This window comes from Mytilus trossulus, chromosome 13, assembly GCF_036588685.1.
Source record: "Mytilus trossulus isolate FHL-02 chromosome 13, PNRI_Mtr1.1.1.hap1, whole genome shotgun sequence".
NCBI classification, from domain to species: Eukaryota; Metazoa; Mollusca; class Bivalvia; order Mytilida; family Mytilidae; genus Mytilus; species Mytilus trossulus.
This window is the reverse complement of record NC_086385.1, coordinates 9,922,359-9,939,165: the sequence shown is the minus strand read 5'-3', so window position 1 is coordinate 9,939,165 and position 16,807 is coordinate 9,922,359. Positions and strand designations below refer to the sequence as shown.

General features: G+C 31.7%; 2 long non-coding RNA genes across 2 annotated transcripts in view; both read right to left on the bottom strand.

Moving 5' to 3' along the window:
• Positions 1-719: 719 nt before the first annotated feature.
• LOC134694849 (uncharacterized) overlaps positions 720-16,807 on the bottom strand; it is a 152,619-nt gene continuing 136,531 nt past the window's right edge. Inside the window, exon 4 of the long non-coding RNA XR_010102627.1 lies at positions 720-1,071. This is a non-coding gene — a long non-coding RNA (uncharacterized LOC134694849). The remainder of the gene's footprint in view (positions 1,072-16,807) is intronic.
• On the bottom strand, positions 3,409-5,349 carry LOC134693925 (uncharacterized). Its single transcript, XR_010102524.1, has 2 exons — positions 5,297-5,349; positions 3,409-3,498 (listed from the first exon to the last, which is right to left on the bottom strand). It is a non-coding gene; the product is annotated as an uncharacterized LOC134693925 (long non-coding RNA).

Here is a 16,807-nt window from a genome sequence, read left to right as displayed (position 1 = left end):
ATGTACTTATTCACACATCTGATTTATTGTTTGATTGTTAAGGCATCAAGCCTAAAACTTGGCCTTAGGTCTAAAATCATACTGTGGATTCATTATTATTTGTGGGATGTCAATTAATGTGGATTTTCATGTGTTAAGGTGAACACTGAATTCAAATGAAATACAAATGTTCTATAGCGTCGCTGGGCTTCTAAAATATTGTAAATACAACTTTTTCAAGAAAAACATATCTCACAAACAGGCTTTGAAAATTTTTGCAAGATGCATGCTTTCAAAATGTCGTATGTGAACTTGAACATTTTTGTAAATAGCAGTGAAATAAAAAATTTGATATTTCTGGATTATCCAAGAACTTAAATTATTTTCACAGGAATAAAGAAATGTACAATTATTTTTTCCCCAAAGCCATTCTACAACGATTTTCAAGTTTACATACAACATTTTGGAAGCAACTTTACAAACAACTGACATTGGCAATTTTGTAATCTGTCTTATTTCCCACATTTTGATTTGTCTAACTGTATGTTATTTTGTTATACCACAGATTTCCTCCCACCCAGACCATTGGTGTCAAAAAGTATTTTTAGCCCAAAAAGTCATATACGACATTTTAGAAGCCCAGCGACGATAGGCTTGTATTAAACATTGGAAAAAAAACATATATCCACAAAATGCAATGTTTACTGAACCCACACAAATAAATAAATCCACAGAAATATATGATGGACCTCAAGCTTGCAATTGGCATAGAATTGGTCACAAGCCTAATATGGGCCAATATTGCCTCTAGCCTATGTTTGACCCAAAACCCTACTGGGATAGCATATGTAAGATCTTAAGCCTACTTAACATTTTATAAGAAAACTGCATTACAGAAGTTTAAAAGTGGCTGATTTCTCAGCAAATATTTCGAAACTTTACCCAAAAAAAACAATTGACTAATGCCCTTTCCTTAATCATAATATACTATTTTAAAGCATTGTCACAAGTTTACACATAGATAAAAATAAATTATATTATATGATATATTTCAGATTTCATAGACTATTTTCACAATTAAATGTCTAAAACCTAACTTACCCTATACCAATTTTGTAATCCTTAATCCTTAGACATGTTTTTTTTTACAAAATTGGCATTCCATGTTTACTTATAACAATTCTTATTGCCACATTCTTACAAATCTACAAAGCAAAGCAGCATACTGTTTGTCCCTATGATTATTGCTGACTTAATTTTATTACTGAGTTATAGTATTATTGCCTTCCAATTTGCTATTATTGCAACTGGCTAGGTTAAGCAGTATTCTATTCCCACTAGTCATATTTGTACAAAGATAAATAAAAAAAATCATTCTTAGAGACATCTCAATCAATGAAATACATTTTTGCTTTGCGCTTACAACCAAATTTCCTTAAATGCCCATTTATGATTTTTAAAATGCCTTTCAACCAATTTTAAATACTGTGGATTCATTATCATTCTTTCGATACCAAATTTCGTGGAATTTTTTGGTAACCTGGGAACCACAAATTATCATTTACAACAAATTACAAATTTTCTATTAGAATGTATGCAGACTTTGACAAAACCACGAAATCAAATGGCATTTATTAAAAGGCCAGTTCTCCTGAATCCATGAAAATAGGAAGCCAAGAAAATAGGAGAATCCACAGTACTTGTTTTTTTCTCATAATTTCATCAGTAAGAATATCAACAGTTTCATGCCTAATATTTCAAGCCTTTGTTTCTGATGTAGTTAATCATCCACAATTTCCATTCCATAAAATCTTGACATTTTCTGTCCAAAATATCATTCTATTCATAAGAAATTCCAACTTTAATAACCATTAATTGTTCAGAACAAGGTGTTCTACAAAATCTAGCAGTGTTCCACTATTCATCTAATCAGCAGGTAGTTTTCTGCTCAATGATTCCTAAAAGTATATGTTCAAAGTTCAAAATTCATTATTTTCCAATCGTCTGCCCCATATACATTGATATAGGACAAATTGACAATAATTCACAATATATTTTCATTCTTAACACATAAACATATAACTGGAGATATCATTTAAAAAAAGTAAAATCCCAAAAATACTGAACTCTGAGGAAAATTCAAAACTTAAAGTCCCTAATCAAATGGCAAAATCAAAAGCTCCAACACATCAAACGAATAGACAACTGTCATATTCCTGACTTAAAATTCACATAAAGTTGATGAGATAACCAAAGATTTTATATCATACATATGGTCAACACACTCAATGTGTAAAATCAAAATGTTGATCTTGTTTTTTGCAAATTCCAAAATTTTCTATGCTGCTGGAATTTTGTAAACATCATCACATCTCCAAGCTAATGCTGTTCTATAAACACCATATAAAATCTTTTAATAACAAGAACTTACCATGAGTTTATCTACACATTTATATTTAGAAAAGACTTTTGATATTATAAAAAAGAAGAAGTTTGTCTACATACTTGTATTTACCAGAACTCACCTCAAATTTGTATATATATTTGTATTTACAACAAGAGTGCACACGCTGAAATGCCTCGCCTCCTTTACTAACCATTGATTTCGTGTTTTTAATCCTAAATATAAAGCTTTACTACAAATTACCCATAAACTTAAAATAATCCAAGAAAATGAGGTCAAGGTCAGATAAACCAAATGAGAAATACATCTACACCTTGCAATCATTCATTAAATCAAACTTAGTTGGCCTATTGATTTTATTAACAGTGTTAACCAAGAAAACTAAACATTGACCAATGAATCATGAAAATGAGGTTAAGGTCAGATGAACCATGCTAGAACTGACCTTGACCATGTGTATTTTAGAACTGACCTTGAGTTTATCAATATATGTGATTGATGATTGCCAGGAATGATTGAATTTTATCCAGTCATCAGTCCCTCGGTAAAAATCTCCAACTTTTTTCTTAAAGAAAAGAGAATTATAAAAAAGCTAATGGAAGAGTTAAAATAGAGAAAAATATTTAACAAGTTACCGAGCAACACATTAATTCAGGAATGTGTGCATGAGTTAATCATCAGTGTTTTTGGTCACGAGTTTATTTCATTGGCAAATGGCTTTTTTCTTAAATTAAAGTAGAAAATGTAAGGAACGATATCTTTTTCTACACCTAAACAATTTGTTTTGACACGAAGTTATCCTTGTCTATAGTTCTATGAAGTCAGAGGGGTGATATAATCCAAGTTATTTCACATTTGAAAGTATAGCTTTTTATTTCATTGGAAAATCTATGTAATTCATTGCAAAAAATCAGTGACAATTATAGTTATAAAACATTTTTTTTCATCATGTGTTTTTTTATTTTTATTTTATTCAAATGATTTACTCAACATTCAAGTTGTTTCTATTTTAAATAAATACTAACCATCTCACTCAGCAGTTCCTCTGTGACTGATTGGTTTTGATTGAGTACATATGCTACTTTCATAGGTATACCACAGTCTGCTGGCTCATCCTGAAATGTTAAGATAATTTTCTAGGATTACTCATAAAACATTATGGTAAATACAGTGTAACCAGTGTAATCAGACACACTTGGGGACCAGAACAAAATGTCGGATTAAGCAGGGTGTTGGAATACCCAGGTTTTTTCTATAAGGATTAGGACTAGAAAATGTGTTGGTTGGAGCAGGATGTTGGAATGCTCTGGTGTCTGATTAGGCAGGTTATACTCTAATGACTTCTGGTAAACTATTCTTGGAAATGAACCTAAGTATTTTTATACTTCAATGGATGTTTGGGAGATTTTAAAAGTATTTGAGATGCTGTTATTTAGGGGCTTTCATTAGATGTAGTCTTTTTGCAAGTGACTTAAAACAACAAAAAATCAGTCAATAAATGTCTGAACAATTGTTGTTTCTTGTAATTCAACTAAAAACTCGTAAAAGTTAAAAACAATTCAAAAAAAAAATTAATAATCAGTCAATTTCAATATTTGAAAACAAGAATGTGTCCTCAGTACACGAATGCCCCACTCGCACTATCATTTTCCATGTTCAGTGGACCGTGAAATTGGGGTAAAAACACTAATTTGGCATTAAAATAAGAAAGATCATATCATAGGGAACATGTGTACTAAGATGGAAGTCCATTGGACTTCAACTTCATCAAAAACTACCTTGACCAAAAACTTTAACCTGAAGCGGGACAGACGGACTAACAAACGGACGGACGAACAAACGGACGAACGAAAAGACGGAAGAACGAACAGACGGACCAACGGACACACAGACCAGAAAACATAATGCCCCTCTACTATCGTAGGTGGGGCATAAGAATTGCATGACATTTATTTATGCATGTAATATATAAACTTATTTCAAAGAAAATAGCATAGAACAGGTAAATTTGGATTCATCTAATAAACTATTAATGGAGGTAAATACAAAAAAATCATTCTTGAAGAATCTCCTTAAAATGAAAATTATAAATCCTCAATGCTCTTCAACTTACTCCTTGTTTGGCTTTATAACATTTTGGATATGATTCTCCGGGTGCGGGAATTTCTCGCTACATTGAAGACCTGTTGGTGATCTTCTGCTGTTGTTTTTTTATTTGGTCGGGTTGTTGTCTCTTTGACACATTCCCCATTTCCATTCTCAATTTTATCACTGATGAGTTGTTTGTACTGGAAATGCACGTCTGGCGTACTAAATTATAATCGTGGTACCTGGTAACTACACAACAGCTCGGGTGGATTCTACTTTTTCCATCGGCCCATTCCAGCTATAATCTCTTTTTTTGTAAAAATATTGATTACAAATGCTTATTTGCTTTTTTCATTTGATTGCACTAGCAAGTTTTTTGATTAAACAAAAGAAATTGCATGCCTACTCCTATGGGTAGGAAGAGTGGACAAGCTAGACATTTGCCCATCAGGTGGCCACTCCCACTGTGGACGATTGGACAAAGCAAAATTCACCCGAGCTGTAGTGTATCTCTAATGAAGGAATGACCATGAATATATTATAAAAGCATTGTTGTATTTGAATATATTTTTGAACAGGCAAATTTGGATTCATCCAATAACCTATTGGTGGATTAAGATAGTTTTTACACAAAAACAAATTAATATTATTTCCTTATTTACCAATCGAATGGAGGTATGACCATTTTAAAACACATTATTGCTGGATAATTGTTGTATTGTGATATATTTTGAACAGGAAAATTTGGATTCATCCAATAACCTATTGATGGATTAAGATACACAAAAATGCACATTTTGATTATATTTTATTACATATACCCACCTCTAATGGAGGCATGACCATAAACATATTGTAGCTGCAATCAATACTGGACTCTTTTGATTGAGTTAAGTCTGCCAATTGATATTTTATCGTATGTTTTTCTATGTTGTGATGTTATGCTATTGTTTCAGAAAAAGGGAGAAGGTTTGGATCCATTAAAACGTTTAATCCCGCTGCAAATGTTTGCACCTGTCCTAAGTCAGGAATCTGATGTACAGTAGTTGTCGTTTGTTTATGTAATATATACGTGTTTCTCGTTTTGTTTATATAGATTAGACCGTTGGTTTTCCCGTTTGAATGGTTTTACACTAGTAATTTTAGGGCCCTTTATAGCTTGTTGTTCGGTGTGAGCCAAGGCTCCGTGTTGAAGGCCGTACTTTAACCTATAATGGTTTAATTTTTAAATTGTTATTTGGATGTAGAGTTGTCTCATTGGCACTCACACCACATCTTCCTATAACTATGGGCTTTTTGGAATGGTGCTGAAAGGATAATAAAAGTAAGGTATGAATACAAATACAGCGATTGAAAAACTCCCCTCTCCCCAAACCCTCTTATTACTTACTCTAAATTTTCTCAATCTGTGCTGTGTTTTTGGATTAGAGTATGTGTGTTTAACATGTCTTCTTTTCGCTATGGGGTGCTTTTAATTTCTTTGAATTAAGGTTTTCTTGTAATTTATCAATATAAATGTCTCAAGTTACTAAGGATAAATAACTTTTGTATCAGAAAATTGGGTCCTTAAATTTCTCATTCTCTATAAACAATTTGACAATTTCTACAGTTAATTATTTAAACCCTATGTATTTACTTCCTTCATATTTTTATTTGCTGAAATGTAAATCAAGTAAGGTATGATTACCAATGATTAGAACAAGAGTGCACACGCTTAAATGTCTCGACTTCTTTACTAATCATTGATATTATGTTGAAAGTCCTAAGTATAAAGCTTTATTACAACTGTCACAAAACCTCAACATTAACCAAGATAACTAAACAAAGACCAATGAACCATGAAAATGAGGTCAAAGTCAGATGAACCATGCCAGGCAGACATGTACAGCTAACAATACTTCCATACTACAAATATAGTTGACTTATGGTATATAGTATTAGATAAAGAAAAATAGACCAAAACACAAAAAACTTAACACTGAACCATGAAAATGAGGTCAAGGTCAGATTACACCTGCCAGTTGGACATGTACACCTTACATTCATTCCATACACTGAATATACTAGCCCTTTTGCACATAGTATCTCAGATATGGACTTGACCACCAAAACATAATCTTGTTCACTGTTCCATGGCATCCATGTATTCCACCTTCTAAAATATAAAGCTTTTAAGAAGTTAGCTAACACTGATGCAGCCGCCGCCGTCGGATTACTATCCCTATGTTGAGCTTTCTGCAATAAAAGTTGCAGACTCAACAAAATATTACAACCCCTTCTCCCAAGCCCACTCTTCTTGCCAAATTTGTCAATCTGTGTTGTGTTTTTGGATTAGTTTATGTGTGTTTAACATGTCTTTTTTCGCCATGGAGTGCTTTGTCTCTGATTTATGGTTCAAGATTTTGTTGTATCAAGCTTAATTGTCACAAGTAACCAAATATTATCAACTTTGAAAACTATATATTTTTATTTGCTCTCGAACATTCTTTATCTTTTTTTATTAAAACTAAAAAAAACAATGGTTATAAAGCTTAGAACTTAAATTGACGAACTTAATTGTCTGAAAGAATGAAAGTTAAAATTACCAAACCTAGTGACATGCCTTGTCCTCGAAAAATTTAAATGATGTTTTGCTTCTTGAACTGCGGTATCTGATTGGCTGAAAGAATTACTGCTAAAATTCTAAACAAATGACAGGCCTTGTCTCATTCACTTACATATAATGATACCCACACAGGGGTAATATGTAGCACCAGATCCCTTCATACGAAGTTGATATGACATCTGACAACCTATATATCGTATCGAAGGATCTGGTTAGCTACAAGAATGGCTATGAAACCAGCCGACCAATGACAATCCTCGTCTCTTTTTCATCCTTTAAATCTGAAATATAAATTTTAAATATTATACAACTAATAATAAAGGCCATGGCATCTATTAAATAAGAATAAAGATTCTTGAATTTACAAACAACTTTTCTAGACTCGTGACAATTTTTAACTTGATATTTTGCACAGACATATGGACTTCAACGGCTGAGTGGCATAAATAATTCATCTACTTTATCACTAGTATGTTTACACTAAGAATTTAAGTGCTAATCCTGCATGTTGCAGGTGCTTTAGAATTTCAACCTTAATGAAATTTAATCAATATGAATTAAATTTATTTATTAAATTGATAAGACATGGATTTGTTTCCCTTTTTATGTTTTGATTGTTGCAAGCGACACTAAAACCGGTTGTGTAATACAAATTTTTCTGTTCATAAGCGATACGCAATTATCTCGTGCATTTATAGGCGGGAAGTTCAATATAAAACCAGTTGCTTCGGTAATGTTATTTCATTCTTTAACAAACTGTAGACGGGTGCGAGAACAAAAAAGGATAAAACACACATTGAAGATAAGTACTTTTGAATTTATGTTATGCTATGTGAATTTAAATTGTCATTTTGGTTTAAATATTTAATTCTATTTTATTTGATAACAATGATTTCTAGTGAACGAATTAAACATACGTTCTAAATACGTTTTAAACGAATAGGTATACACTTATTTTATTATTTTGATTTCTTTTCTTTTCATTGAATCATATTTGTATATACATCTATGTCTTTCGCTAACTATAATATTATTTTAGTTTATCAATCTCGTCTTGTGTTTATTACTGCTTTGTGAGTATGATACTCTTAACATTTATAGTTAATTTGCAAGTTCATTGAATTAGTTTATTTCAAGTTTCACGTAAGTTTGCTATGCTGTAGGATGAGTCGGCCATTACATTTTTAGTTTCTCAGTGTAATGTTACATATAAACGGCGCGTTATACATGTATGTAATCTACAGTTAAACAGTTGCGTTTTAAATGGTCAAGAATTTAAACAAAAAAAAAAGTTTTATTTTATAGTTAACATTACTTTAACGATGCACACGTGTTTAAACAAATTATTAACTGAATCCTTCAAATATAGGATTAAAATTTTCTTTGTATGAATATTAATAATTTTAATTGTCGATGTTCATTTATTGAATATGCCATTGTAATTTTCAATGCTAATTTAAATATAGGATGCCATTGTAATTGTCAATTTTCATTTAAACATAGGATGCCAAGACGTCGTAGAGCAGCAAATAACCAAGCTGCGCCAGCGCGCAATTTAAGAAGGAGAGGGCCTCAATTGAATGAAAATGAACAACCTCCACAAAGACGTCGACGCAATGACCAACATGTTGAAGTTGTACAAGATTTGAACATGCATAATCCTGTTCAGCCTAACATTGACAATGACATTCAAGTTGCAGCACCTGTACCCCAGCCAATAGGTGAGATTGATAATACTATAGTATTTTATGAACCTAATATGTTGCCAAATATAAATGAAACTGACATTTTCATTAGCCAAACAGTTAAAGAAAAAATTCGGCAATTTCAATATATTGACTTATCTATTATGCATAAAAGCAATTTCAGTAGTCAATTTGATAAGCAAAGTTATCTAGGTTTAAATGAAGATGGTAGATTGATAACTCAAACAAATCTTTCAAAAAAGAAAACAATCATTAATATTGAGACCTGGACAGACGCTTTTTTAGCTTATTCACAAGTTTTGATTCAGAGACATCCAATGAAAGCTAGTCAACTGTTTGGTTACATAGTTATAATAAGGTATGCAGCAGCTGATAGTACTATTGAAAAGTGGTACATGTATGATCAGCAAGTTAGATCAAGAGTTGCAAGAAATCCTACAAAAAAATGATATATAATTGATTCCCAATTATGGCTTCAAATAATGGCTATTGCCTCAACTAATACGCATGCTATGCAACAGCCACGCAGTAACAAATGCTATGACTTTAATTTTAAAGGAGTTTGTTCTCGTAATGGTTGTTGGCTCAGTCATACATGTTTGAAATGCTCTTTGAATCACCCATCCATAAGATGTAGAAAAAGAATAGGTTTAGATAATAACAAGCCTTGGGCGATGGGTAATGTTAATAGAACTTTTGAATCAAAAGTTCCAAAAGGCAACAGACGTTTTCAGCAAAATTCTTGAAATAACTTAACCCAAAAATAATTATTATCGAACTGTTCTTCATTTAAATGTCAGATTAAAAGAAATTTCAATTTGAGATATGACAATTAGATTTCTCGCCCATTAAAGTTGACATATTGGAAAATATGTTAACGGATTATCCAAATATTTTTGATGCTTCGTTATTATTAGATGGTTTTAAACAAGGGTTTAAATAAAATTACACGGGCACAAGATATTCAAAGGAATTTGATAATTTAATAGTACCTATTGTAAATGAAAAAAAAACAAAGGTCCAACAACCATTATTGAATACCTTGGTTTAATAATTGATTCGCAGAATATGATGATAAAAAATTCCTTTAGACAAAATTACGAAGTTGTTGGAATTAATTGATTTCTTTTCAAGTCAAAAGAAGGTTACGCTTAAGCACATGACATCTTTAACTGGTTGCTTAGCTTTTGTACAAAAGCCTTGCCATCAGGAAGGGCATTTAGCAGACGTTTATATAGTTCATTAAGTCAAGCAAAAAAGCCACACCATTTTATTAGAGTTTCAAATGGCATGAAAAAATATTTATTAGTTTGGAAATCTTTTTGACAACATTTAATTGGCATACATATATTCAGGAATGACAAAGCAACTGGGCCTAAGACATTCTCTCGGATATCAATTATTGGGAATTAATTCCTATAGCTTTAGCAATCTTTTTATGGGGGGAGAAATTTACGAATAAATATTCTTTTCCATTGTGATAATTCTGCCGTAGTGTCAATTCTAAATTCAAAAACATCAAAATCTGAACGAGTAATGTTAATTGTGAGAACAATTGTTTTGTGGACATTAAAATATAATTTTCAATTTAAAGCTATACATTTGTCGTCAGTAACCAATATTATAGCTGATTCTTTATCTCGTGGACAGTTAGAAAAATTCAAAAAAGCGGCCCTAGCAGCAGAAGTAGAACCTACACAAGTACAACAGGAATTCTGGGATCTCTTGATTTAGAAGCGTCAAAACTCTAAAATGCGGCTTTTTCAAATAGCACGAAAATGTTTATGAACAGGCTGAAAAGTGTTTCCGCAAAATTCTTTTAGAATGCAAATTACCAATTATGTGGCCACCTAGTCTGGACTACATGATGAAATACATAGCTTATTTGTCCAAAAATAAGTATGCGTCATCAACTTGCAGGTCTTAAATTTCTGGTTTGTCTTTTAAACTAAAAGCGGAAAATTTTGAAGATATTACACAATCCTTTTTAATTGAAAAAATATTAACTGGGTTTGACAGATTGTATTCACGTCCTGACATCAGACAACCTATAACAGCTGAAATGATGACAAAAATGCCTAATGCATTATTAAGAGTTTGTTTTTCTAATTATGAAAGCTATTTATTTTGGGCAGCATTTCATTAGCATTTGGAGCATTTCCCAGAGTTGGGGAGATTACTATAAGATCTGTCAATGACATGGGGTATGTTTTGCAAAAAGATGATGTTACAATGGATTTTAACAAAAATTTTATCTATATTACTCTTCGCTTTTCAAAAACAGACCAAAGAGGTTTGATAACTACATTGGCTTTAAAATCAAACAGTAGCCTTATGAGTGCTCTATCAAATTACAATTCAGCAAGACCAAAACAAAACGGTCCTTACTTTTGTCATTTGGACGGGAAGGCAATGACTAGATATCAATTTCATTCAATTCTTACAAAAACATTACAATTTCTTGATTATGATGTTAAGAGATTCAATACCCATTCATTTAGAATAGTTGCAGCAACGCATGCATTTTAAATGGAAAATCTGAAGAAGAAATAAAAAACATGGGTCGATGGAGGTCCTCTTCATTCAAACGATACATTCGTATAAATTAATTATAATCTTTCAGCAATGAGAGACATATGGATTATTGGATCCTCCATTATAAAAAGGGCTTCTGACCATACTGAAAACAGACCAACTGGAACTAATTTAGGCTTTGACAAAAAGGGATACAACATTATTTGGCTTGGTTTGTCGGGAATGAAATGGTTTAATGTGGACAGAACGATTGATGCCACTTTTAGTTGGAGAGGAGTCTCGTCAATTTTAATTATTCATTGTGGTGGAAATGATTTAGTTAATTGTTGTAATGGTGAATTGTTGTTTCACATGAGAAGTACTTTTCATTATTTAAAATGCACGATGCCGAATACATTAATTATATGGTCTTTTATTTTGACTCGTCTTAGTTTGAAGGGTGCTTTAAATAATGGTAAGATTGAAAAATCTAGACGTCGAATAAATAGAGGAGTAAGATCGTACATCAGTAAAATAGGTTGTAAAACTATTAAACATTTGGATTTGAAGACAAACATCAAGCCTTATTTGATGCTGATGGTGTTCATCTTTCTTTTTTGGGAAATGATATTTTCATCAATACAATTCAAACTGCAATTGATCTATATATTGATAATTCATCAAGAACTTTGTATCCTGATGAGTTATAATACTGAATTTAATTTGAGACTGCATTCATTGGTTTAATTTATAAATATTGTTGAATTACTTGTTGATTTGTGAAACCAAACATTTAAAAAAAAAATGCATTTGATTTAGTGTCTAATTTGAAGTATTTAATTTGAACATTTATGTAGTTACTTATATACTGAATATCTAATTGATTTGTTACGTTGATTTAACGTTAATATTTAGTTGATTTGTTACGTTGATTTAACGTTAATATTTAGATGATTTGTTACGTTGATTTAACGTTAATATTTAGTTGATTTGTTATCTTGATTTAACGTTAATATTTAGTTGATTTGTTACGTTGATTTAGCGTAACCATTTAATTGAATTGCTATTTTAATTTAATGTTGAAAATTATTTGTCATTGGCTTTAATTTGTATTAATTTATCTGGCGATGTTACCAAATTTTGTTAACTTTGGCGGAATTTATCGTATTGTGGCGCTGGAAGCCCAGTTGTCACCTCTTCAGTACTGGTTGCCCTTTACTGAATCAAGGAAAACATTAATTATATTGTCATTGAATGATTTATTCTTTGGCCTTTTTGAAAAACTAATTATTGTTATGATTTTGTTGAAAAATTAAAGCCAATGACAAAATTCGCTAATTCTAAAATAGTGTTGTTTTTATTCATTAGTCAAATACTAGAATCTAGAGACACATAAACTGTTTGTATGTCATAGGAATTCACCATTTTGCTATATGTCGGTTTGGTAGTTTGATATCATATACAATAATGAAATTTAATCAATATGAATTAAATATATTTATTGAATTGATAAGACATGGATTTGTCTCCCTTTTCATGTTTTGATTGTTGCAAGCGACACTAAAACCGGTTGTGTAATACAAATTTTTCTGTTCATAAGCGATACGCAATTATCTCGTGCATTTATAGGCGGGAAGTTCAATATAAAACCAGTTGTTTCGGTAATGTTATTTCATTCTTTAACAAACTGTAGACGGGTGCAAGGACAAAAACCCACCACACCCTACCCCAATTGAATATTTCCTGTTGAGGTTGTGGATCTTTTTTCTTTCCGTACTCCAACTTCCTCCACAAAAAAAAGTGTCCAGCATGATAGTGTACTGAAAGTGGCTTTTAACACCAACTATCAATTAATAATTATTTTATAAATACTTGAATATTGTCCCACTGCATGTTATCCTATTAAAGCCTTTTGGTTGTAATTGCATCATTGGCTCGCTCCTCCATTGATGCATCACCCTCCCCATCCTTACTTTTATGCATTATTCATGATTAATTACCTGTTCTTCAACATCAGCAGATTTTTGTCCGTCTGACAACTGACTTTTACATGGGAATGCATCTATTATACTTAAATTGAAACTTAATATTAAGGCAATAGCAATAATAAATAATGACAAAAGTACAAATATTTTCTACAGTGAAACCCGACTAAACCAAATTCTGTATAAACAGAAAATCAATCATGTTCGTAAGCATCGTCATATCAAATTATTTGCAATGTAAACCTGATAATACTGAACATCAGCCAAAACCAAACATCAGCCAAAACCGAACAAAACCTTCAATTCTAAAGAGGTATGGTTTACACAGGTTTCACCGTATAACTGACAATTTTTGTGAACATTAGCCTTGCTCCAAATTATTTTCATTTGGTCTTAAAACTATGGAAATTTTCAAAATATTTGAAATATCAAAGAACTATGAATATATTTATTAAATATCAGAAGTTTTCTGATTATTGAAAAGAAAAAAAATTTGCAATTACATTAAGCCATACCATTTACAATATCTTTCACACTGTTTGCCAGAGATAAGATGAAGAAAAATATTTTGTGAAAGCGTTATGGGATACACTATTCTTCAACAAATATGAATTAATATTTTGTGTATTTTTTTCAGGCATTTCTCTAAAATAACATTATATAACATGTGGGTTTTCTATCTTTCACTAGATAGCTTTAAAAATAATGTTAGACAAGCCTATCAAAAACATGTCGATAGAACCATAGAAATAACGCTAGCTACAATATTCAACAACACTTCTTTACCATATGAAATCAATAGTCTTAAATCTTTGATTTTTAGGGTGCCAATAAGTTTGGGAAGTCTCTTAACAAAGCATGAATTCTGTTGTTGCTTAAGGTAATACATAACTCTTTAAAAATTAACTGAGCACATTATATTGTTGAAGAAAAATTAAGCTTCTCAATGATAATGATTTGCGTCAGAACTACGACTCTGGAAATTTGATAACAATGTAAATCTTCATGACAATACTTGTAGCAGACAGTGTCTGTTTTAGCAAGTCGAAAAGGGTGAAAATCGCTGCGAGAAACAGAATATATTAGATTTTTACCTGATTACCCAAGTGTTGCCGAAACTGCAATGAAAATACTATATGTATGGATTGCAGAATTTTGTTTTGATTGTCTTACTAACATAGCTTATTTAACCTGATATTATTTTCTAATAAATGATACATTGACATTGTAATTTATAAAAAAAAAATTATGACAATAAAAACATACCAAAAGATTGATGTCATCGTGAAAACAACATTTGATGACCGGCATTTAATTTGTCTTCAAATATATTACAATGCGGTGTATCCAACTACAGGTAATTATCATACGGAATCGAGAGAATTTTAAAAGTCGAATGATAATGTTTAATCACACATGTAACAATAATTTTGAAATAGAATGAAATGAAAGAGATAAAAATTGTACATGTTTCAGACATGTTCTTGTGTCCAAAATTGTAGGTTAAACAAAGTTGAATACCTATATCAACACGTATATCTATGATATAGTCATTTTATAAAATTTACTGTTTGCACAAGTATGAATTATTCTAAATAACAAGGACGTTCTTGTCCCAGCCGGATAACCCTGTTCGTTTTTGTCCCAAATGTTGGCACTATTGGTCCTCGGTATTCTTCAACTTTGTACTTGTTCTGACTTTCAAACTTTTTTCAGCTGAGCGTCGCTTGTAAGTCTTGTGCGGACGTGGAGCGCGTCTGGTGTATACAAATTTTAACCTTGTACCTTTTGTTTGCTTTTTTTCGTTTCTTTCTCTGTCCTCTATTTTCTCCAATTTATTTGTATTATAGTCCTGTCATGTGATGTTGTCATTGCAATGTTATTATTAACATTGTCATTAAAGCGAGAGGTTTGGAATGCATGAAAACCAGGGATAAACCACAATTTATTCTTTGAAATGCCCTGTACCAAGTTAGGGAAATATACATTGCTATATTATAGTTCGTGTCTGTGTGAGTTACATTTTTATGTTGTGTTTCTGTTGTGTCGTAGTTCTGTTATATTTGATACTTTTCCCTCGGTTTTGGTTTGTAAACCGAATTTGTTTGTTATCTATCGATTTATGAATTTCAAACAGCGGTCTACTACTGTTGCCTTTATCATGCTTATTTAATTAACATACAATTCCATTAGACTGACGACAATGTGTGAGTAAAAAGAAACATTATGAGTTAAGTTATAATGCATTGTGTTATAATCACATTACAAAAAAACAACAAACAAGCATGGCAAAGATCATGGGCAAAACATGAAAGACAAGAATACAAACAAGATGTGTCACAGGGACACGAATGGCCCCGTCTCAAAAAGTTATAGACACAAACATGAGTACATTCTCACATATCTAAACATCAGTTCAAAATCTTGAGGGAAATAGAGAAAACATACGTAGAACTGTGATTTTCAATAATTTATCAAAGTCCAAAGCTCGTAATTTCAATGAAAATTAGCGGAGCGGTACGACACTTAAGCTTGACCTATAGCCCATCATAGTAAACTCACATACCAAAAACCAGCCAAATATCTGAAGGCCTTAAGAAATAAGTCCGTATAACTGTGATTTGCAACAATTTCTCTGAGTTCAAAGCCCGTAATTTGAGGAAAAAATTAGTGGAGCGGGACAAAAGTTGAACTTGATCTGTAACTCATTACGGTTAAGTCACATATCAAAAATCAGCCCAATACCTGAAGACGTTTAGAAAAAAAAATCTGTAAAATGAATTTGTTTCGGAATAACGGAATTACGGAAAGACAGAAAGACAAAACACGGAAAAACAGACAGAAGGACAAGGATACAACTCTATGGCACCGACAACCTCGTTGCGGGGCCATACAAAATGATCATAGTTTTTATCTGTTCTTGGTAGTTGTGCTAAAATAATTAATATTAAAATCATCAATAAAAAACGTCCTGTTCTTTGTGATACTATGTCTGTTTTGTTCGTCCATCTTTTTCAATAAAGATAGAATTTAATGCGACTCTCATACAAGCGAGAGGTTAAGCGCTATAAAACCAGGTTTAATCCACCATTTTCAATATTTGAAAATACCTGTACCAGGTCTGGATTGTGACATCGTTTGATGTGTTTTATCGTTTGATTTTGTCATTTGAGTAAGGACTTTCCGTTTTGCATTTTCCTCAGGGTCAGCAATTTAAGGTTAAGAAGATCTTATTATGTGAAGAACCATCCAATTTCGTCAGTTGTTGGGTTGTCAATAAAATGCTTTAATCCCAAGGGTGAAGAACCCAAGTGCATGGATTCTAGGAACGTCTACATTTAAGGTCAAGGAACAGTAAATGGGCTATGTCGCAGATTTTGCTAAAAATTTGCATACAACATTGGCTCGATGAACTACAACTGAAAATCAAAAAAATAAAACTTTTATCTCTTTTATTATCTAAAAAGATGCAGATTGATTTCTTTTAATATGGGTGAATATTTGTATAGAAAGCACATACAATCGG